The sequence below is a fragment of the Lolium rigidum genome, chromosome 2, assembly GCF_022539505.1.
Source record: "Lolium rigidum isolate FL_2022 chromosome 2, APGP_CSIRO_Lrig_0.1, whole genome shotgun sequence".
NCBI lineage: Eukaryota > Viridiplantae > Streptophyta > Magnoliopsida > Poales > Poaceae > Lolium > Lolium rigidum.
This window is the reverse complement of record NC_061509.1, coordinates 157233172-157244503: the sequence shown is the minus strand read 5'-3', so window position 1 is coordinate 157244503 and position 11332 is coordinate 157233172.

Genomic DNA, 11332 nt, shown 5'->3' with positions numbered 1-11332 from the left:
ACTCAGGTATAAATTATGAATATGATTGCATTAAGGCTTTTGCTGAAACTACTTCTTTTCAAGAGTTTAGCGCTAAATATGGTTTTGATCCTCAAGTTCTTGTAAATTATCATGAACCTTTTAAAGACGCTTGCATGAAAAATGTAATTGTTACTAATGATTGCAATACGCATGCTCAAACACCTGAAAGTACTGTTTCTTATAAGCATGTTAATTTTTGTGGAGTGCATATACCTTGTGAAAAGATTAATAATGAAGAAGAATATTGTAAAATCCATAAGCATGAGAAAAATAGAACATGGAGGAGGGCTCTAAGTGATCTTGCTGAAAAAATTAGTGCTATTTATCCTTTTATTTGTGAACTCTGCTATAAAGAAGGTCATTTCGAATTTCAATGCCTAAACTTTATTGATATAATTTCAGATTTGTGTGATGATAGCACCTCGACCATTATGATGAACTTGAATTATTTTTGGGTTGTGAGGAATTAGCAAGGAAAACTTCTTTGTTAGATATGAGTTCGATTGATATGAATAGTATTTTGTGGGGATGTCTTCTCCATGATGTGGATAAGAGCCACAATAATCTTTATTTATAAAAAATTATAAAAGAGGTACCCTTGCCAAAATATGAAAGAACTTATACTTGTTCTACTCAAATTAATGAAAGAGGGGAATCCTCCCAAGTTTCTTCTATTGGTTCCAAACCAGGTTATGTGGAGCTTCCTTTCACGCCTCGCCCTCCTCCTAAAATTAAAAAATAAGAGAAGAAATAAGAAGAAGAGGAGGAGTAAAAAGAGAGAACAAAAGGTATTCTCTCCTAAGCATGTAGGTCCTTTCATGATTGACTCGAATGAGTGTAACCTTATTGACGAAGATTCACATACTTGGGGTCATTATTATCTCGACACTCAATCTATAGGCACTATTGAAGGTGATTATATGTCTATTGCTTCTTGTAGTGATCATGATTGGGAAAATGAAACTACTTTTGATATTTATAATCTCTGTGGTACCAATTCTGAAAATTATGATGTTAATAATTGCAATATTGTTAGTATTATCCATGTTTCTTCCAATAATGATATAGAAAGCTCTAAGATTGGGGAGGAGGTGTTTGAAAATCCTTTTGATACTAATAATTATATATTTGATGCCTCTCCTTCTAGTAAAAATTATGATATGTTTAAAAATGAACCCACTTTGGAAGATAAATACTCTATGGCTTATGATGGCACTATGCCTCCGGTGTTTGATAATTATTATAGAGATGAATATGTCATAGGTTATAATTATCCTTATGAAACTTGTCGTAGTTATGGAGGGATTACTCAAAACCATCTTTTTAATATACAATCTGTCTATCATTTTCGAGTCCTTTATGATGATCCTACTCCTACTCTTATTAATGAGAAGATTTTTTCTTATGCGGGAAATAATGATACTTTATGCATAAGGACCATGATAAGAATGTTTCAAATGATAGTTATATTGTAGAATTTATCAATGATGCTACTGAAAGTTATTATGAGCGAGGAAACATGGTTATATGCATCTCAATAATAATAAGTTTCCCCTCTATATGTTGAATGCCACTTATTTTTCCTTCCTATGCTAGCCACTTTGTGCTTCAGAAATTTGTTTTTCTACGGGATTACTTTGTATAGGAAATTGGTTAGACTTAAATGTGTTTCATATTTGCTTCTTGAAGCTCTCTTTTCCTTCAATTCATATTTCTTATGAGAGCATCATTAAAATTACTGATCCCATCTTAATGGCTATAAAGAAAGAGCTTTTTGGGAGACAACCCAATATGTTTTCATTTCTGTTATTTTACTGTTTTGTTTATTCTTGGAAGTCATTGCTACTGTAATGACCGCTCCTTATCTTTTTATTTCCATTTTGTGCCAAGAATTGCCTCTAACGGTAAGAAAGTGGTATTTGGGGAAATTGTTATTTCTGTTTCTGTTTCTGGACTGTCACGAGAAAAATTCTCAAAACTCACCAGAACGTCACGTTGAGCTGAAAACTTACGAGCAGTTGACCCAGGTATTTATCTAACTTTCGTTAGTTCATCATTTTCCATCTGAGCGACGTAAAAAAATCAAAAAAATTGATTTCTGCCTGCTGTTCTGTTTTGACAGATTCTGCCATGTTATGCATTATGCTTCTATATGCTGTTTCTTTTTTAGTTCTTTTTTATCAGAGAGCTTAGTTAAGAGTAGAGTTACAGTAGCATACTTTTCAGAATTTATTTTGGCATATGTCATACTGAACCATGTCCGTCTATTATTTTGATTGCACTAACGTCGCTAATAAGGGACTTTGATGAGTTTTGGGTGAAGGAAGTTTTCAAGTGTAGGGAGAGAATAATGATGCCATTGGATGAAGTATGGACAAAAGCTCAAGCTTGGGGATTTACCCTGGACACCCCGAGAAATATCCAAGAAGTTCAAGCGTCAAAGCTTGGGGATGCTCGAGGCACCCCCTCTTCATCAACAAAAGCACCAGGTTATTTTTCACTAAGCTATAATTTTATTGCTTCATGCATTATGTGTTATTCTTGGAGCGTCTTTGTTTTTTTGTTTTCAATTTTTTTTGTTTGCTTTAATAAATAGTGATCATAGCATCATTGTGTGGGAGAGATACACGCTCCGCTTTAATCGCATACGAACGCTCTAGTTTTCATTTTCATTGTTTTGTGAGCGTTTTATTTTTCGAGCCCTTCGTTTAGCTCTAGTTTTTCATTCATATTATGCTCAGAGCTTTTTTGTTTGCTTATGAATAGCTCTCTAATCCTATTTTTTATTATCTCTGAGAGCGATTTCAATATTTGGTTGGCGGTGGAAATAGAAAAGAAAAAGTTTTATGCGTATGTGATGCAAATAGAAGCATTATTTTTAGACTCTGGCATAGATTTTTGCATATCGTGCTAGATTTTCTTCTCATTATGAGCTTGTTAATTATGTTTTCATTATTATTAGTCTCAAATACTGAGGGTGTTTAGTGTGCCATTTAAGGTTTCATGCATTTATTTTAGCATACAATAGCAAATCATAATATTGTGGTATATATTCTCCTGCGAATGTTTTATTTGGCTCGACATGGCACCTGTTTTGCAACATGTTATGACTACATTCCAGTCAATCCTTGCCCTCATGATCATTTAGTTCGCAACTTGTGTATCACTTTATGCTTTGGTTAATAAATATTTTGTCGCTATGCATGATTATGGCAATTATGCTCTCTTAGTAGGTCGCATCCCAGTCTTTTTCTAGCCTCCACTTGCACTAAGAGGAAATGCTTCGTGTGCATCGAACCACCAAAAAACAAAATATGCCAAAAGTGTCCACCATATCTACCTATATGTGGTATTTCACCGCCAGTCCAAGTAAATTCGTGTGTGCTACCTTTAAAACATTCACAAAAATCCTCATTTTGCATCCTCATTTTGCATCCTCATTTTGCAATACTTCCACCATGATACATGGCTTAGGTTGGCGGCCCAAAGTTCTTCTCTAACATTATGCATACTCAAACCATTTTCAACTCATGAAAAATCTCCTTTACTTCAGACAAGACGGACATGCATAGCAACTCACATGATATTCAACAAAGGTGTGTATTGCAAAATGAGGATTTTTGTGAATGTTTTAAAGGTAGCACACGCAAATTTACTTGTAGTGGCGGCGAAATACCGCATATAGGTAGATATGGTGGACACTTGTTGGCATGTTTTGTCTTTTGGTGGTTGGATGCACAAGAAGATTTTCCTCTTAGTACAAGTGGAGGCTAGAAAAAGACTGGGATGCGACCGACAAAGAGAGCATAATGGCCATAATCATGCATAGCGACAAAATATTTATTAACCAAAGCATAAAGTGATAAACAAGTTGCAAACTAAATGATCATGAAGGCAAGAATTAACTGAGATGTAGTCATAACATGCTGTAAGACATGTGCCAAGTCGACCAAAATAAACATCCGCAGGAGATTATATACCACAATATTATGCTTTGCTATTTGTATGCTAAAACAATGCATGAAACCTTAAATGGAACACTAAGAACTCTCAGTATTTGATACTAATCGTAATGAAAACATCATTAACAAGTTCATCATGAGAAGAAAATCTAGCATAATATGCAAAAATCTATACCGCAGTCTAAAACAGTGCCTCTATTTGCATCACAAACACATAGTACCTTTTTTATGCATCCATCGCCAACCAAATGAAACCAAATAACTCTCATATATGAAAAGTAAGTAAATGTACAGATAGCTATTCATAAGCAAACTAACAATCTCTGAATGTAAATATGGATGAAAAACACAGAGCTAAACGTAGTAGACGATAGCTAGAACACTAGAAAACATCGGCGGTGAAAACTAGAGCGTTCTATATAGGCAAGTGGGAGCGTCACTCTCTCCAAAACAAACATGATGGGTCCAACTCTATTGAAAATAAAAAAACCAAATAAAACACACAGCAAAAATAAAGACGCTCCAAGAAAAACACATAATGCATGAAGGAATAAAAATATAGCGCATTGAAATATGACCTGGTACTTTTTGATGAAGAGGGGATGCCCGAGGCATCCCCAAGCTTTGAAGCTTGTACTTCTTGGATATTTCTTGGGGTTGTACAGGGGACATCCCCAAGCTTGAGCTCTTTGTCCATGCTCCATCTTATTGCATCATTCTCCTCTCCCTACACTTGAAAACTTTCTTCACACGAAACTCATCACAATTTCTTTATTAGCGACGTTAGTGCAATCAAGATAATAACCAAACATGGTTCAGTATGACATATGCCAAAATAAATTCAGAATATCATGCTGGTGTAACTTTCATCTTAAATAAGTTCTCTGAAAAAAAGAACTAAAAAAGAAACAAACATACGAGCATAATGCATAACATGGTAGAATCTGTCAAAAACAGAACAGCAGCCAAAGGTCGATTTTATTGACCTGTTTACGTTGCTCATATGAAACAATGATGAACTAACGAAAGATAGATAAATACCCAGGTCAACTGCTCGTAAATTTTTAGCTCAAGGTGACGTTCTGGTAATTTTTGAGAATTTTTCTCGTGACAGTCCAGAAACAGAAACAGCAATAACAATTTCCCCGAATACTACTTTTCTTAAGTTAGAGGCACTTCTTGGCACAAAACATGATAAGGAGAGGTTATTACAGTAGCAATAACTTCCAGGACTCAACAAAACAAAAATAACAGAAATAAAATATGGGTTGTCTCCCACAAGCGCTTTTCTTTATAGCCATTAAGATGGGCTCGATAATTTGATGATGCTCTCATAAGAAATATGAATTGAAGTGAAAGAGAGCATCAAGAAGCAAATATGAAACACATTCAAGTCTAACACACTTCCTATGCATAGTAATCTTGCACAAAAATAAATTCATAAAGAACAAAGTGACAAGCATAGGAAGATAAAACAAGAGTAACTTCAAAATTTTAAGCATATAGAGAGGTGTTTTAGTAACATGAAAATTCCTACAACCATATTTTCCTCTCTCATAATAATTTTCAGTAGCATCATCAATAAACTCAACAATATAAATATCACATGTAACATTCTTATCATGAGCCTCATGCATAAAATAATTATTACTCTCCACATAAGCATAGTCATTCTTATTAATAGTAGTGGGAGCAAATTCAACAAAATAGCTATCATTATTGTTCTCAATAGGTATAGGACACATTAAAGCAATACCATTCTCAGTAGCAAAACAATTCTTACAAGTTTCATTCATAGGAGTATCATGAGCATATGTATCACAAGAAACAATTTCATCAAAAAGGGATATTTCAAAGGTATCAATGGGATCATCACATTCATCAATATGGCACTCATCCTCCTTTGGGGAGAGAATCTATCAAGGTATTCATTTATATAGCAATTATAATCCTTGTAATTATCAAAGCAATATTTAAGTATAGCATAAACCTCGCATTTATAAGGTGCTTCATCAATACTCTCAAGAAAAGAGGCAATTTCGAATGCACCCATCCAAGCAATAAATTCTTCAATTTGTTCCACATCATAGAGCTCATAATTTCCATTGACATAAGAAGATATGATAACATTATCATTATACTCACATTGAAAGGGAAGGTGTTTGTGCCTCCTACAGCAACAAGATGTATCAAAGCAATATGTAACATTATAAGTAGAGCACAAGTTTCTAGCAATGATATGTAATCTATCAATTTGTTCTCATAAGTGTTTCCCTTTTGTGACAAGCGGTGTTCCTCATAATATTTTTGTTGTTCATCGGTGAACCCATATTGCCCATAAGATCTATTTTCAAAGAAATTAACCATGGATAGCAGGCATGATAAAGCAAGTAACAAACAACATAAATAAAAGGTATACTATTTTTTTTTTGGTTTTTGATATATTATGCAAGCAACACAATTAAAAGCTACACTGTTTTTTTTTGGATTTTGATATATAAGATGCAAACAAGAAATAAAATATGCAAACAAGAAATAAAATATGCAAAACAACAACAAAGTAAAAAAAGTTGAGAGTGAGAGACTCCCCTCGCAGAAGAGATTCTTTCTCCCCGGCAACGGCGCCAGAAATTAGCTTGATGCCCGCTCAACGACGCCAGAAATTAGCTTGATGTTGACGTGAAGTAGCGGTGTTGGGACACCCCAAGAGGAAGGTATGATGAGCACAGCGGCTAGTTTCCCTTAGTAATATAACCAAGGTTATCGGACTAGTAGGAGAAAGCGGGTCTCTCCGAAGGTGAAGCAAACCAACTGGTGGCAGGGCGCACTGCCGGCGTCGGCGCAACGTGGAGACCTGTACAAAAGCAACCAAATACTTTGTCCCCAACTTTCAGCTGAATTTGTCAGGCTCACTAGTTTTGCTGAAAACAAAGGATTAAACAAATCGTGTGGAAAGAGTTGTTTGCAAGGAACAAATGGAGAATTGTTGTGGTGTTTGCTATTAAATCAAAATAGAGACCGGGATCCATATTTCACTAGTGGTGCCTCCCCTAGAATATTGGTGTTGGGTAAACAAATTACAGATGGGCAATTAACGAACGAGAGATTTTCCGCTTAAAGTTGGGGTAGATTATATAATATACGATCATGTGGGCATTACAACAAAATACATAGACCGTAAATCCAACTGCATCTATGACTAATAATCCACCTTCGGGATTGCATCCGCGACACCCTCCGGTATTAAGTTGCGAACAACAGATAATTGCATTAAGCATTGCGTGTAATGTAAGTAATGAAACTACCGTTAGATAGAAAACTACTGTTTTCTCCCTAGTAGCAACAACACATCTACAACCGTAGAGAACGAGGTCACTTCCCATGATTAAATAGAGGCATGAACCCACTATCGAGCATAAATACTCCCTCTTTGAGTCGCTAGCATCTACTTGGCCAGAGCACACACTAGAAACGGAGAGCATGCAAGTAATCAAAATAACATAATGCATAATCTCAACCAAGCAATCTCACTATACATCGGATCCCATCAAACCAACAAGTAGCAATTACAATCGATGATCTTGATCATGTTAGGCAGCTCACAAGATCTAAACATGAAGCACTATGGGGAGAGGACAACCATCTAGCTACTGCTATGGACCCATGGTCTCTGTGGAGGACTACTCACGCATCACCTTGGATGAAGACATGGCGATTTAGAGGCCTCCGGCGGTGATTTCCCCCTCCAGCAGGGTGTCGGGACGGACTGCAGAACCCTCCCAAACTAGGGTTTAGGATGATGGCGGTGACGGAAATTTTCGTGGATGGAGGCTCGGGTATCTGGGGTTTTCCCAGTACGCGGAATAAATAGGCGAAAGGGCGGAGCAAACGGAGCTGCAGGTGGGCCATACCACCCCCAGGCGCGGCCAGAGGGGGGGGGGTCGCGCCTGGGCCTGGTATGCCCAGCTGGCTGCTCCCCTTCGTCTGTCCTTCTGGCAACGTGTTCTCCTCGGACTTCTAAGGTACTAGGCTTTTGTTTCACGCAATTCTGAGAATATTTCCTTTGTAAAACTTCTGAAATACAAAAATAGCAGAAACCAGGAACTGGCGCTGCGGCACTTTGTTAATAGTTTAGTTCCCAAAAATGCTAAATATTGCATAAAAGTGCACATGAAACATGTAGAATTGTAGACAAAACAAGCATGGAGCATCAAAAATTATAGATACGTTTGCGACGTATCAATCATTTGTACAGTCGACATGGAGGTACCCCTTAGTGACACTTGGTAAAAACATATGTAATACAATAAAAATCCATGGAGATCCGAGCTAATTAGGACCAGGTGCGGGCACTATTAGTAATTATGCATTAGGCAAGCAATTTATTTGAAGTTTTATACATAACCCATATTAATTAATACTACCGTTGACACAATTGATTCCATCCTTTAAAAAAATAAAAAGCTCTAGCGCATTGTTAATCTCTGCTTCCCGCTGCGAAGGGTTATTCTTTTACTTTTATGTTGAGTCTCCATCTTCTAAGTTACATGCACCACTTATGATAGCATAGTTGTCATTCTTAGTTCTATGTGCATGGTCCCAAGATTTTATTAATTGATTCATAATTATGATATTGCTTGTTCAAACTTTATGTTTCTAGTCATCCTTATAATCATTTAAAGGTGTCCAAGCATTTATGTTTTGCTTCCACTCATGGGACAAGCTGAGTACCACTTTATTATGTACCTATACTATGCTCTTGACAATCACTTTACCTTTAATGCACATTTTTACATTTTCTTATGGTTGATTGCTATTCATGTTTTATCATGGTTATTAAGTTTCATTGTTTGATTATATCTATCATGCTTATGTTAGGATCATATTGCTCCAGCCATATTTGCTTTTAAATCTAGAATGATCAAAGTAGTCTGACTACATGTCACGTCAAAAATTATTTGTTTGTTATCACTTACTTACTCGAGGACGAGCCGGAGCTAAGCTTGGGGATGTTGATACGTCCCAAATGTATCTACTCCCTCTGACCCATATTAGTGGGCACAACTTTGTCTAGATACACATGCATCTAGTCTAAATACTTAACTAGATACATATGAATCTAGACAAAGTAGTGCCCACTAATATGGATCGGAGGGAGTATAATTTTTGATGCTCCATGCTTGTTTTGTTACGATTCCTACATGTTTTATGCGCACTTTTCTAAACTTTTTAGCATTTTCTGGGACTAACCTATTGACGCACTGCCACAGTGCCATTTCCTGTTTTTTGCTGTTTTTGTGTTTCATAAAAGTTGTACATAAAAGTTTCTCGGAATTGGAGGAAACAAAAGCCCAGTACCTTAGAATTACGGGGAGAACATGGAGCCGAAGGGGAGTTCGGGGGAGCCACGAGGCGGCAATACCTGGCCCGGGCGCGGGCCTAGGCCTGGCCGCGCCTGGGCATGGTACTGGCCCCTCGTGCCCCCCCTCGCGTCGCCTCTTCGCCTATAAGTTGCTTTTCGACCTAAAATTTAAGGGAACTTCACTCTCCGTCCACGAAAAGTCCCGTAGCCGCCGCCACCGACGAAACCAAATTCCAGCGGACAGAAATCTATTCCGGCACCCTGTCGGAGCGGGGAATTGCCCCCGGGAGCCATCGCCATCGACTTCACCACCATCTTCATCGCCGTTGCTGACTCCCATGATGAGGAGGGAGTAGTTCTCCCTCGGGGCTGAGGGATCTACCGTAGCTATGTGGTTTAATCTCTCTCTCTCTTATGATGTGATCATGAGCATTGTAATATAGATGTCATATGCTACTCAAGTATTTTAATTGTGAACTTTGGAGTTACTGTGGCCTCGGTGTAATCGTACAGTGTGTGCACCGTGTGTGACTCCCTTGTGAATTGTGGTGTGGTAGTTCCTTGTATTAGTACTTGGGATGAGACTTTAAGGAGTGCTTTTATAGCCCTGCATGATGCATATGTGTTCTTTATCCAACAAGAGAGTGTTTCAGAGTAGTATAATGAAGTGCTTATATTTATATTCAATTATGATTGCAATGTTGAGAGTGGACACTAGTGAAAGTAGGAGCCCTAGGCCTTTTTTCCGAATACTAAAAGCACCATTTATTTACTGTGCTACTGCATGTTTGCTTGCTGCCCGTTTTACTTCAGATTGTTATTACCGCTCATATTCATATGTTCAACCTATGTTTTAATATCTGTTCGCCGAACTAGTGCGCCTATACATCTGACAAGTGTATCAGGTGTGTTGGGGACACAAGAGACTTTTTGCATCTTAATTGTAGGATTGTTTGAGAGGGATATCTTTGACCTCTGCCTCCCTGAGTTCGATAAACCTTGGGTGATTCACTTAAGGGAACCTTGTTGTTGTTCTACAAACCTCCGTTCTTGGAGGCCCAACACTGTCTACGGGGAATAGGAGAGTGCGTAAACATCAACCGTGCCCTCTTTCGAGGGCCTAACTTAGTGTGGACTTCCCCGTTATGGAAAGCGCCAATGCCCCTAAAGATCAAGATCTTTGTGTGGCAGCTTCTTAGGGATCGGCTGCCCTCAGGGGTGGAGGTGTCCAAATGCTCTGGTCTTGGTGATGGTAGTTGTCCACTATGTGCGGTTCCATAATCGGGAATCCACATTTTTTTCGTTTGTCCCGCAGCTTGTTTCCTTTGGAGCTTCTGTAACATCTCAAATTTTCAAAATAAAGAAAAAATAATAATATTTTCTATTTTATCCAATTTTTGGGGTTAACAAAAACTTTGATTTCTAAAATGTTTATGCTTGTATGTGAGGATGAATAATTATTTAAAATGTTGAAAATTGTTTCTAAACTAAAAACCTACATTTTTTTGGAACAAAGAAAAGCAAATGTAAAAGCAAAAGAAAATAAAAACCTAATGCATGTGTTATGGGTCTCTCTTTCAATTCATTTTCTTTTATATGCATGAATAAATGATTGAGTATGCTATGTTTGTTTTGTTAGATTGTCTTGATAAGAAGACTAAACCTCAAAACAATAATCCTTGAATTAAAGAAAGGCAAAATAAGACAAAAGAAATTAAAACTACATGCATGCCTAGGATCATGCATGTGATAAAAATCACTTTTGCAATTTAATTCCCTTAATTTTTAGGAGTGAATATTTTTGCTCTTGCCATGTTACTTTGAGTGAATGGTTTGAAAACAATGCTAAAACCCTAAATACATGCATATGATGATGCATGTGATAAAAGTCACAATTGCCATTTTAATTAAATTAATTCCTATGAAGGAATGTTTGCCTTTGGCATGTTAGCTTTGTTAAGATGGTTTGAAATCAATAATCAACTCA